Raw genomic sequence first — 13,841 nt, forward strand, 5'->3', positions numbered from 1 at the left:
TAAATCTTTCACATTATCTGGGAGGACGATATTGGTATTCCAATGTAAACACCATCTTTACCAAATTCTCTACACAACCTCACAATAACAGAAGAGAAGATTTTCACTTAACCTTACCATCCTTACAAATTTAGGTCATGAATCTCATAAAAAAATCCTCACTTTACAGTAATTTAGGTCAAGTCATCAATTATATTCTACATGTCAATATACCATCTATGAAGGTTATGAACTTGAATAAGAATTTTACTTAACCTTATCATCTTTACAAACTTAACGCGGTGGGGACAAAATGTTACAGTGCTCAACAAATTAACTAAAGACGTGTTATTACTCATATAAACCTATTTCATGAGATTGACATAAATTGAGCTATAATCATTTTGATATTACTCCAACCGCATAAGACAAACAATGTTAATAGACTAATATTTTATCTCACTTTAAAACAACTCATTTCTTATTATTACTACAAGCAAAAATTAATAGTGAAACAAAGTTATTTGATACAATGCATACTTGTTTCGACATTATGTAATGGTAAAACTTGTTTTAGCAGTAATTCAAATATTATAATTACATGGATATCAATTGTGTTAGTGCACGAACAGCATCTCGACAATAATGGCAAGAACGGCCATGTGTATCGATAGTGTGGATAGCAGAAACTCCTTTGTTATAAAAATGGAGTTCAGAATCAACAATAATTTTCGATACGAATACTCAACAAACACAAAAGAGTGAAAGAGAACAAGTGAGAGAACCGATCTCAATTTTAATATGTTTAGAATCAAAACGAGAGTTGATATTTATAGTAGTAGTGATTAAAAATAGCAAGAGTACAAAAATCAAGGTAAGTGATTTTAAAATAATTAAAAACAGTTCAAAAGATTTTAAATTTTTTAAAATAAACTAAAAATAACTTTTAGTGATTAAAACATTTTTATCCTAGTTAAATTTAAAAATATTAAACTGTTTATTATTACTAAGTTCTAAAAATATTCAATAAAATAAAAACATTATATAAATATCAGGGGTAAAAGCACATAGATGGTCTCCCGACTATAGGACGTTGTTTTGTTGATTCTCCCAACTATTAAAAGTTATAAAATGATCTTCTAATTATATGATGTTGTTTTGTTGAGTCTATCGACTATTAAAAATTACAAAATAGTCACCCAACTATTTATATGTTCCAAACTTATCTTTTATTGTAAAAAAAATGGCAGTTGTCTAAGCTAGATGTTAACATGTTGACTGATATATGATAATTGTGTGAGATTCCGAGATTATATTTTAGCATATCTCTTTTAGCAGGTTAACGTACAACTCATACTGTCATTAATTTTTTAACAGAAAATGATGAGTTTGAAATATATAAATAGGCGAATGCCTATTTTATAACTCTTAGTAGTTGATGACTCAACAAAGCAACACCTTATAGTCAAAAGACCATTTTATAATTTTTAATAATCAGAAGACTCAACAAAATAACACTCTATAATCAATAGATTATTTGTACACTTTACCCTGAATATTAAACTAGTTTTTGTTCACATAAATTCGACTCGTCAACTCGTATATAATGACTTGTAAACAGAATTATTATGATGTCTCTAAAATCATGAAATTTTATTCTTTTAAAATATCTCAATTTTTGTTATAACATAAATACCCGACTGTTTTAAAACAATAGAGGAGACGCACAAAACCATATTCATGTAAGAAAAATATGCAGAGTTTATTGAAGAAACAAATGAAGATTAGGGTTTCGATTTCCAGGAACCTACATAATCCCTCATAATAGTATTATTGATGGTGACACAACTTCAGTAGGTCAACAACAATTATTATTTCTCACAAAGCCATGCCCTCAGCACAAGATCAATTAAAATCAAAACCATAGGAATTCAGGTCAAGATACATTTTTCTTTCATTCTTTTCAAACGGGCTAGGTACAAAGTATAGAACACCTTTCTGGTCAACAAATTTCTACCAGAATTGGTATCTGTAATGCTGTCTCTGACTTTTTACAATAGCAAGGTCTTAGCCATTTCCTTTTCCGATCCAGCCGTTGTTTAGACGTTCAAGGGAAGCATTTCATTCGCTACACCGGCACAATATTAGTCAAACCTTACCGACAGAAAATCAAATGGTGCTGGTTTTAATAACACAGCAATGAATACTCCTAAACACCTTACCTGTCGTTCAATTTCAACAGCAGATGCAGCAAGCCTTCTCTTCAAGATACCCCTTTCCTTTTCGCAGATCTCCAACTCGGTATCTAAAATCAATTACAATAACAGCAACATTAAAAATGAGTAACCAAAGAATTTCCTAATCAATGATATTCTCATTTCCATGTCAAACTTGAGCAGAAATAACACTATGACCAGGCCTCATTAACTTGTAGCATCATTCTCCATTGGCAAGTTGTATTCTAATCTTCTCTATTGTTTTTATAAGTAAAGCTTTATTGATCTGATTAGGAACTAGTCGGAGTTTACTCTGAGTAAAGAGTCTATCAAGTATTGTAGTTTTAGTCAGCCTAAACAAATCAGTAACCTGCCTGCCCTGCTTCCCATGTAATCGAGAATTCCTTTCTTGCTAAACAAAATATCATAGGATTTCCAATCCAATTTGAGGATAATTAACATCAGGGATTTGCTCGTAATATTCTCAATCAGCCATGCTAATTCAACCTTCCAGATTTGGAGATTATGGCCTTTCTCACAAGCTTGAAATATCATATGCAAATGCTGGCTAAAAATGGAACACTCGAGGGAAACATATAGTCCCTTTTCTTAATGCTAGATCCACAAAGTAGACACTCAATAGGAGTAGAGAGACCCTAGCCTTGATGTTTGCTTCTAGTAGGCAATCTGTCTAAAAGTGCAAGCCAAGAAAAAAAAAAGGAGTCTTGTGGAACATTAAACCAACTCCATATCAGTTTATGTTAATCATTAAAACTGACAGCTGAGCATTATACCATTTAATACGTGCAATTGTAATTAGTCAGCTTGTTGTAAATTGGTTATGCTGTTAATAGCACTTAGCTGATTACACTTTACAGCTGAAGTTGCTTGATATATATATACCCAATTATGTACAGTGGGGAATAGAGTAAAGCAATCAGATTCATCAATAGCTTTGCTTCTTTAATATTTTCTCTCGTTTCTTGTCACTTCCTTGAGAAATTACAAACTTTCCTACCTTTTATGCCAAATTCCTTTCTTCTACTTGTGCTGCTAAGTGTTCCGCATTGCTGCTGAATTCTAGTGGGTTCCATTCCAGCACCCTTGTAGTCTTGTCCCCTGTATAGGTATGGGGAAGGAACACTTCCAATTTCTAAATACCCTTAAGAACAAACTGCATCCTCGCTTGGAGGATGTTTCTTCCTTTTAAAATAGACTTCTCTACCCATATTACCCATAGAAAGCCTGCTAGGGAGACAAGTTATATATTCCTAATAAACAAATCTTATCCCAAAGCTGAAAATTCCTCAGTTCTAGGCATCCCCCAGCCTTTTGAATGGAAAATAACTTCCCAGGTCACTCTATGTTATGATTTATTGTAATACATAATTCAACTCATCAAAGGGAGACTAAAACATTATGACTCGCTAGAGAAAGGCCCATATCTCTTTAAGATATTTTAATAGAAATTTTAGGATTTTATTATTTCATCGACCCTTTAACTAAGGACCAGCCTTATTTCATAAATAGAAACCTACTCGTTGGGGGTTCTCTTATAGGCGATGTCCAAGCTTCTGCGACCAACTTCAAACTTTCTGACTTGAGTAAACTCTTCAGACTTGATCAACCATGGCTTGGGAGGAGAGAACTCTTCAGACTTGAGTAAACTCGAACAATAATCCAACATACCACGAGTTAGAAAAGAGACTTTGGAGGTTGGGAATGCCTCATACCAATGGGGTTGGCTAGCACTCTATCCAACTTTCTGGAGAGAGTTCCTTCCAACCTTTGATTACACCATGGGAAGAATGGACCAAAATGAGGATGGTCAATGAAGCCTAGCTAAGAAAGATACTATTTAACCTTCAGATCTTGTTACACAAGCCACGAGGTCCAAAGAGTGACCCTTTGCTACAAAAGTAAGGTTACAAGATTGTTACACAAACCGAAAAGTCTAACCAGGAGAGTAAACCTTGGTGCATAAGTGAGGTTACAGGATTGTGATCCTAGAAGTGACAGGCTCAGGTTGTGAGCCAACCTCCAAGAACTGGAAATTCCAAATCCAACAACGCGAGAGCCTCATGCATTGAGAGGCCTTTTTTACAAGAATTTTAACCTGGTTTTGGAACCCTAGTTATCATGTGAGACTCATAAATTTTTGCATTCAAGAACTCAAGTCATGCATGCATATGAATTGTTGATTCCAGGTAATACATTTTACTTCCAGAATCCACATACTCTAGGTTGAAAATGAAAGTTTCACATGTTAGATACAAAGAATAACTAGGTTAAGAAATTTCCTGGTGTTATGATTCTTCTTTATTTTGATAGAAGTTGGAGGTCTCATTAAAAACTCCCTTCGTATTTGTTCACATACTAAAGGTATGTTAACGAACATTGGAAGGAAGAAAAGAGTACCTCAATATTATTGATAAATACCCGATACAAAAGATACCACGGAATATCCTCTCATGGTGATAACCATTACAACAAACACCTTAACCTCATATGACCTCATCCAAAGCCACAGTCAATCACCTTACTTCTAATTACCACCAGCAGTAGGAAAAAACAGAACATAATACAAATTAAAAGCAACACCTACAACCATATAGACTAAAACAACCACAATTGAAGAGATTAGATCTAATGAGACTAGTCTTCTTCAGGAGCCCAAGAGTTTGGTTTGAATGAAGGTTCTATCTCATGCACTATGACCTTGAAGAAGTTGTCAGCAACCTTCAATTCCACCATCGCATCAATTCTCGCATCAGCCTTTGTGAGGACTTGAATTTTTGCCCGATCAAAGGATGATGGAGACTGACAACTTTCGTCGATAGCTAGTAATAAAACCCACTTATCAACAATGTTCTTGAAAGTATCCCAATTCCATGCGTGAAAAGGAACACCCTCGCAAACTAACCATACTCGACGACACTCCATTACCAAACTCTCTGACCAAGCTTCGACTATGGAGAACCACTCTGCGAGAATCTTTGATTTATCGTTCTTCACGCTTCTCAATGAAACATTGTCTTCGAAAATCATTAAAATCGCATTATCAGCAGCTCTCATTAAGGTGAAGCCAATGAGGCCCTTCGCTTATATTTTTCTGGCGAGATGACCAATTTTGACAAAGTCCTTGCACCACCCCACTAGACAATTGCTCAACACATGAAGTTTTTCCTCATCTATAACACCTTCAACTTTATAATGATTCTTCCTCGAAACATCTTCCATCCCGGACTTGCGAAGAACACCTGTCGAGGACTTTCTCCAAAAGGACTGTCGAGGTTTGAATTTAGCGAAATAAACACCAATTCTTCTAGGTGTAGGTTAAGAAATTTCCTGGTGTTATGATTCTTCTAGGTGTAGGTAAACATTAATATTTAATAATAATGAATCTTCTAGCCATAGACCCTTGGATCCCAAAGATTACTACTATTTAAACTAGTGTAATATAAAAATGCATCATGCCTATCTCTAAATCTTTGAACTAAGTACTTCGTAAGCAGGTGAAAAGTAAACTATTTTGTATGTGCATTTAAATTCTATATGGCTGAGGTGTAAAACTCATTATGTAGGTCATCCAATTATACCAGTCACAAAACTAGCCATCATCCAAAGAAGTTTTTTCCTTTTGTCTAAATGTCCAAGGAAGTTCAAGATTGCTCAAAATAGAAAACTCGATTACACTACAAGCCTTTTCAATATTCACTTTAGCTTTAACTCTCAAATGGAACCATGTTGATCTCTTAAGAATTTATCTTTTTTCATTAACAAAAAAAGTCCAAGAACTATGTTCTTTAGCTATTTCAAGAAGGCCCACAACTTTGTCCGTTTCTCTAGAACCAATCTCAAAAATTAGCATCCAAATATTGTTTTTCCCAGAAGCATGTAATTGTGTTTTCTTTAGCTAATAAAGGGATCAATGGGAGAAAGATAGTGGATTGGTAGAAGATCTCATAATGGTTTATCTTATGCTACAATATTATTTTGTAAACAGCAGATGTTTGGTTCCTTCCAAGCGCAGGTAACAACTGGATGGTGTAATAATAGATTTCATACCTAGTCAAAGTATAAAATGGGAAAATAATGAACCGAGCATAGTGATTTTGGTGTAATAACAGACTGAGCTTAGTGATTTTTTTGTAGATTAGTGAGCCTAATATCTTGTCAATGCTGCAGAACAGATTTACAAATTGCACATTTTTTAAAAACAACCAGATAACTGTACCATATCACCTGTTTGACAATATCCTGGAAAGCTAAAGTGCTCAAACTTTTTAATGCAATATGGTGATCAAAATTTGTCAATAGAATATATCACTAGCTTGACAATATCATGTAAAACTAAAGTTCTCATATTTTCCAAATGCAGTAGTTAATAATTTTTTTTCCATGGATTAGTTTATGTTACTGTAAGGAATTATTGCATGGAAATCTTGCAGCAATGAGTAAAAGCATGAATGTACCATAAACTAATCAGCCACAAAATGCCACAAGAGGCTACTTAATTCTCACCGTAATAGTAGGATGAATGAATTGTGATGCGCTCCATAGGCTGGAAAAGATAAACAAAAGTAAATTATATTTCACACCAGAGAACATGGATTAAAATCAGCCACAAATTGAAATAAGCATTTCTTGCATTCTAAATTCCTATCAGACTAATTGGATAGAGGATTATAACAAAGGTAAACTTTTAAGATATAATTTACGGTTACATTTACAAAGGAATAAACAATGACAGAACAGATTTTTGTGTATGAGTGCTGAATAAGAAGATTATAACTGATCACTAAACTAGCTAAATTGAGCTCTATACATCAATGTGAGAGTCATATACGTATGTAACTGCCAGTTCCTGATTTGAACAGTACTTTGCTCATGTTAGTGTCTCCCCTCTTACTTTATCTTTTTATTTTCCCCCTTTTATGGATTATTTGAAAATAAAATAAAAAGAGGCAAATTCCCGCTTTACGAGAATGAACGGAACGGTGCCATAAAGGTGAAACAAGGATACCTAACCATCACGGAAACTGATGGATCAACCCTGGAAAGACATCCTGAATTTTCTATTGCATTACAAAGGAAAACAGAAAGTCTATCATATTTATACCATTACACAGATCCCCTCTCTTCGGGTAGGAAGTTCCTCAAGCTTTCTCAAAGTATCATCTCCTTTCGTAACCTTACCAAATATTGCATACTGAAAAGATAGACAGAAATAATATGTAATATGTACGCTATATGTCATATAAGATTCAGAAATAATCATCATAATAATCATTGCAATGATGCTCAGCAAGTGTGACTGGAATACCTGCCCATCAAGATGAGGGGCATCTCCAAGAAGTATTGAAAATGAGGATTGTGCACTGTCTGGATCAGAATATCTACACCAAAGCAGAACTCGATGACATATAAATACATAGAAAAACATATAAAATTAAATTAAACATGAACATTGAAACTAGTAAGGTCTTTTTACCTCCCCATAGAAAGAATACCTCTCACATGTTTTACATCACTAAATTCCCCAACAATCGTCTTTTCAGCTTCCCTTCTTTGCTCCTCATTCATGGGAGCTGATCGTCCGCCTGCAACATCTGCCACTTGGGCTACAAAGCCCTTATCAACCTACAAGAATTTAAAAGTAATAATATTATCCTCACCCACATCTTAAAATCACATTAATTAATTAACCGACTAAGCAACCAAATTCCGAAATCCATTCTTCTTTTTTTTCTTTTCAAGTTTTAACACTTACTCTGAAGAAGTGATTGGTGTTTTAGCAACCAAGACGCACAAGCTTAAAAATGTGATCAACAGTTTTGGGTGCAACACTTGAGTAAAATCCAAATTCAATATCTCCATAATTTGTCGGCATTACAACGAATAATTCTTCAAAAAAGCATCAAACCAACTCACAAATTAGATACATTTCAACTACTGTCATCAACAACAAGAAAATCCCACTTATTACATAATTCACAGTATATAAAACACAAGTGATGAAAAAAAATTGACCCAATTCATACAAACGAAAAGGGAAAGAAAATATTGGAATTGGTGGGGTTAAGATACATATAGGGGAAAATGAAGTGACAAGGAAAAAAAGAAAGAACCTGGAAAACAACAAGAGGAGAGCTTAGCTGGAGTTCTTCAGAAAAAGCACCGACACTAACAATTACAAACACTAAACAGACCCAACAAAAGATCTTCATCTCTTCTTCTCTCTTAGTCTTAGATTCTTGGCGCTTGATCTAAATTTCCGTTTGTCAACTCCAAAAATGCACCTGCCTAAAAGGGAAACAATAACGTAAGCCGGGTCGGGTCTCGTACTGATGGATAAATCATACTGAATGGTCCAATTTGGTTTTGCTTATAAGATCCTAAACGGGTGAGTTGATCTTATTGTGGCCCAATTGTCTATTTATTATTACTTTAGCTTCCGATATTAAACAGTTCAACGGTTTCTTTTAGGGTAGCAATTGGAACTCATTGCTCAAAACTCAGTTCAATTTTTGATTGAATGTTATTATTTAAGCTCAAAAGAAAATTAAACTAAATTTAATTTGATCAATTTCGTTTATAATTTATTGTAAGCACATTTTTCCATTTCAACCAATCCAACCAACGGGCCTTAAGCCCAACTACTCAGAACCTAACCCAAAACTCGACCCGGGGCCCAAACCCGACCCGAATCTAAACAACCTTAGCAGCCGCCCAATTCCCCCAACCCGTGGCCACCATTTCCCTACCCAATACCAGGTAGCCGCCTAATCCCCCATTCAGCTTATGTTGTTGGCCGCCCCCAATACAAGAAGAACTGTTGCTCCACTCCACCATCAAGCCATCACCAACACTCCACTACATCAGAGACAACAAGGAAAAAACAAGATATTTATCATTTCAATTTTTCTTGTAATAGGTATAAAACGCCAAGCAAAATTTGTAATCTCTCTTGGCAGTCAAGAAAAAAACACTACTGTAACTTTGTTTCAAAGCAATACACAAGCATTCAAGCAAGCATATATATATATAATATATATATATATATATATATATATATATATATATTATTTACAGATTCGAAAAACCATATAAAAAAGTTTTTTTACCTTTTGAAACTGAAAAAAAGAGAAAAAAACCTTTTAGCTTTTGAAAATACAAAAAAAAAAAGATTAAAGAGGTTAACTTCAGTCGGAGCTTCGTCGGCGTTTGGGGCTTCATTTCCAATATTCGAACAGTGAGTATGTGTGCAGTGGTGAGGAGAACGACATACTCCAGACCCAAGGCGATCGAATGGTTCGATGACGAGATCTTGAGCAAAGAACCCAAATGGTTGCCGACCATTTTTTTGACGATAGATGCCAGATCTCGCAAAACCGCAGCCAAATTCGAGATCGTGACTTCCAGATGGGAATCCTCGTGAAATTTGGTGGCCATCGATGATGGCCGTGACGCAGCGACCAGAGGAGGAACGACCATTGGCGTTGGCCAGATTTCTCTAAAAAAATTTAAAAACGAGAAAAGTGAAAAATATAGAAAAAACAAAAAAATTGTATTTATAAAATATTTTCGGGGGAAATCATGATGTGGTTCCTCACCTTTAGCGTGTTTTTACAACACAGTAACCTGAGGGGATCGTTTCTGTAATTTCCCCATTTTCTTGAGTGTCTATTACTTTTTGGGTTATTCTCATTTTTAGTCCCCCTATGTTTGTCGTGTTTACACGTTTTGGTCACTGGACCCTTTTCTGGTTTATCACACTTTTTATCATTATGTTTTGTTTTATTAATTTTTTTGTCATTGTTATTTTAATTTTTTTAAAATTAAGTTTATTAATCGTTTTGATTATCTCATAGTTTAAGTCATTAGATTTAGTTTTTAGATTATATTAACACCCGAATCGAACTTAGAAATTAGGATGACATTCTAGTTTAATTAGAGAGCAATTCAAGTATAGTTTTCGCATAAGATGCCCGATTACTTGAATCAATTACTCGACTTTTAAAATTTATTAATAATTAATATTTTCTAAAAAAATACTTTAGGTTTAATAATTTAGATAAAAATTAGGTTTTTAGTTTAGTTTTAGTCCTCAACTTTAAAATTTATTGATTTAGTTCCTTATTCTTTTAGTCATTATATAGGTTAAACAGAGCCTCCATTTTTAGCTAGAGGGAATAATTTGAGTCAGGCCTCACGTAAATGCTCGAGGGACCATCTCGGTTATTCGATTCAATAATTGATAAAAATCAAATAGTGTTAATATTAGAACATACACTTCTAGGTTTGTGCCTCTAGGTTCTTTAACCTTCATAATTTGACCCGATCTCAAACCCGATTTACCTAAGTAGGGAGAAAATGTAACACCTCAACCCGTATTCGACCCGGATACGAGTTTGAGATGTCACATCGACCTTTCAAATCATTTACTTATATAAAATAGAGGAAAAATTCGGACTTACTTTAAACATACTTAATAATTTACATACATCAAATCAAAAAGTTTACAAAAACTGGTCAGAGCTTATACAATTTAATCATTTAGGCACTTGCCAACGTTATATATTACAACAAATAAACATACTAATAAATTTCTTCTGATCTGATCTAAGATGATGTTATGCTGTCTCCGCTATCTATATTCTCTTTGATACTTCTCAGATCCTACGTGTGAAACACTCACACGCTAAGTCATAGACTTAGTGAGACACTTAAACTAATAATATATCAACCATAACTACTTAACAATGCATGCACATTTCCTATAACAAAATGTTTATATGTACATATACCATCCTTATCATTATTAACACTCTTATCATTAGTCCTTATAATCATATATTCTTATACTAGCATTCTTAACCATCATATGACTCATTTACACAAACAACACACACAATATTACATAAATCCTGTAACACATTTCACATAACAAAGCATATACATCATATACAGTGTATTTGTTTTTATCTCTTTATTAGCCCATGTATACTTCTGATAACTAAAGATATGTGAGTACATTGAGGTTGTGCACATATGTTGTCACCACAGCTCGTATAAATTCCCACTAGGGGCATATAAAATTTTCCCAAAGGACCACGTAGAAATGTCCCAAAGGACCACGTAGAAATGTCCCAAAGGACCACATATATGTCCCGAATGACCATATAGAAATCTCCTTAAGGACCACATATATATTCCAAAGAACCAAATATGTGTCTCAAAGAACTGCATATATGTCCCGAAGGACCACATAGAACCCTCGACTCTTGGCATACCAATTATACCCCTTAGTTCTCATATCACATAACATGGGCATTATCATTTATATCATTTCACATATTCATATAAGCACATAGATCACTTACACGTAGCACATTTTCATATGATTCACATTCACATGTCACATGGCTTATATCTTGTTCTTATGTCTTCTCATAGAAATATATTCACATAGTTAACCAATTCATCACATATACATGTACTCATATGACTCATTTCATTTCACATGTAGTCTTATAACTTATCCTTGTGTAGATCATATAACATTCTCATAGCTCATAGTCATATATATCATATATAACATAACACGTATTCATGTAAATCATGTATAGAAATGCACTTAACATATAGACATATGCATAAACTCATATACACATAAGCATCATCTTAACATCATGCTTGTATTAATGTACTCGTGTAATATAATATAGGAATTTGACTCATCGAAAGTTTTAATTCCATAAAATATCCTATACATAATATCATATACTCACCTTGGTCTCACTAGTCAATACCAATCTCTTATCTCTCTCTCAATAACTCTTACTTAGCCGACTTGTCCAGACTTTGCTTTCTATCGATATCTACACGAATATACAATTCAATAAATACCGAGATTCGAATTGCTCAAAAAGATTCTTACTAATGTAAACTAATCAAAGTACTAATTTCTAAATTCCAACTTAAGTAGTATCGGTACTACAAGCATAGTACTGAAACCTCTATACTTGTAGTATCGACGTCCTCTCGCGGTATCGATACATTTCCTTAATTCTGTAATTTCATCACAAGAATGGTATCGATAATTCAACATTGGTATCGATACCCATGGTACCGATACTATCGCTTCAGTATCGATACCCCATGAAGATTTTATAAACTTTTGCCTTAGGGTATCGATACTATTCATGCAATATCGATACCCACACATAATTATCACTTAATATTGCCTTGTAGTATCGGTACTTACCAGTACCGATACTACCAACCCAGATTCTACTTAAATAACCCAAAATTTATCACTACTTTACCTAAACTCCACTTATACTACTCCCTTCATGTCATTAAACTCAATTACATGTACTTAAACCATCTTTTATCACTATAACACATCATCCTCTTCAATAAAAAAAATTAGCTGACCCTTATTACCATATGTAATGGGGTAAAGGGGAGGGTAGGATAGTAGGCTACCCCCCACACCAAGTTGAGAGCAGCTTCCGTGGAAGACCTCCGAATTATGAATTGCCCACCATGGGACACGATCCCACGACCCCAAGGTTAAGAGCCTTGTGCTCTACCAACTAAGCTGGACAGGCAATTCACATCATCCTCTTCAATATTTCACCATATCTCTTGAAATTAAGAATTTTACTAAACTTTCAACATGTTCTAAACTTATTTCTAATACTTTATACTTCTTATTCCTACTTATGACACGTCAATTTTATCAACAAAACTTCAAAAACTACATCATATCAACAATTCACTTCTACATCCTTTTTACAAATTCCTTTTTGATTCTCTTCTCTTGTTGTTTAAATCTTATATAAGCTTTCCTTAAGCTTATATAACACCCAAAGAACAAGAACCAACTTAAAATTTCAAGAAATAAACAACTACAATTCAACTCACCTTTGAAATGAAACTAACAGGAAGAAGAAGACAAGAGGAAATAGCTTCTAGATAACTCTCCCAAATCCCACATGTTTATCTCTTAATAAAAGAGATAAAATATCCTTTAAACTGAAAAGACTATAATACCCTTTATTCCTTCAATTTTTACTATTTAATCCAATAACCAAATATTTCACTTTAAGTCCCTGAACTTTTCTAATTTTTCAAAATTAACCTAAAGTTTCAAAATCTTACAATTTAGTCACTACTTGGTTTTTGGGATGTTACAAATCTCCCCCCTTTTAAGAAAATTCTTCCTCAAATTTTCACTTCACAGAGAGATGGACCAATCATTTATGTATAACACTATACCAATCCTAGGTTACTCTCATTACTAACCTTTTACGCATATGTAGTCCTCATTCGAAGCTTAATACATATAACCCTGATAGTCACCATTACTTGCACAAAATCTTGTTTTATACTTTTACTCATTAATAATCATCTAAGCTCCTTATATATTTCAGAATAATTTCTCATAACACATACAAATTCAACATAACATATTCACCCGAGAACCATGCACTACTGTTTAGTCTCTATTAACTTATTGCTTATTGCTTCAAATCAAAACTTTCAATCCTCATACTAATTTTCCACTAGTGTATAACTATACTAATCCCGAGTCTATCAAAACCACAACTATTTTAACCCATTATTGAAAATTAC

At 33.9% G+C, this 13,841-nt stretch overlaps 1 long non-coding RNA gene and 1 pseudogene across 1 annotated transcript; both read right to left on the minus strand.

Moving 5' to 3' along the window:
• Window positions 1-1,833: 1,833 nt before the first annotated feature.
• Window positions 1,834-8,510, minus strand: LOC120169197 (annotated as a pseudogene).
• LOC120169206 lies at window positions 2,445-4,388 on the minus strand. The gene is made up of 2 exons (XR_005520642.1): window positions 4,142-4,388; window positions 2,445-3,640 (listed from the first exon to the last, which is right to left on the minus strand). It is a non-coding gene; the product is annotated as an uncharacterized LOC120169206 (long non-coding RNA).
• Window positions 8,511-13,841: the final 5,331 nt, after the last annotated feature.

This window comes from Hibiscus syriacus, unplaced genomic scaffold (genome assembly GCF_006381635.1).
Source record: "Hibiscus syriacus cultivar Baekdansim isolate YM2019G1 unplaced genomic scaffold, ASM638163v2 tig00003041_pilon, whole genome shotgun sequence".
Taxonomy (NCBI): Eukaryota; Viridiplantae; Streptophyta; class Magnoliopsida; order Malvales; family Malvaceae; genus Hibiscus; species Hibiscus syriacus.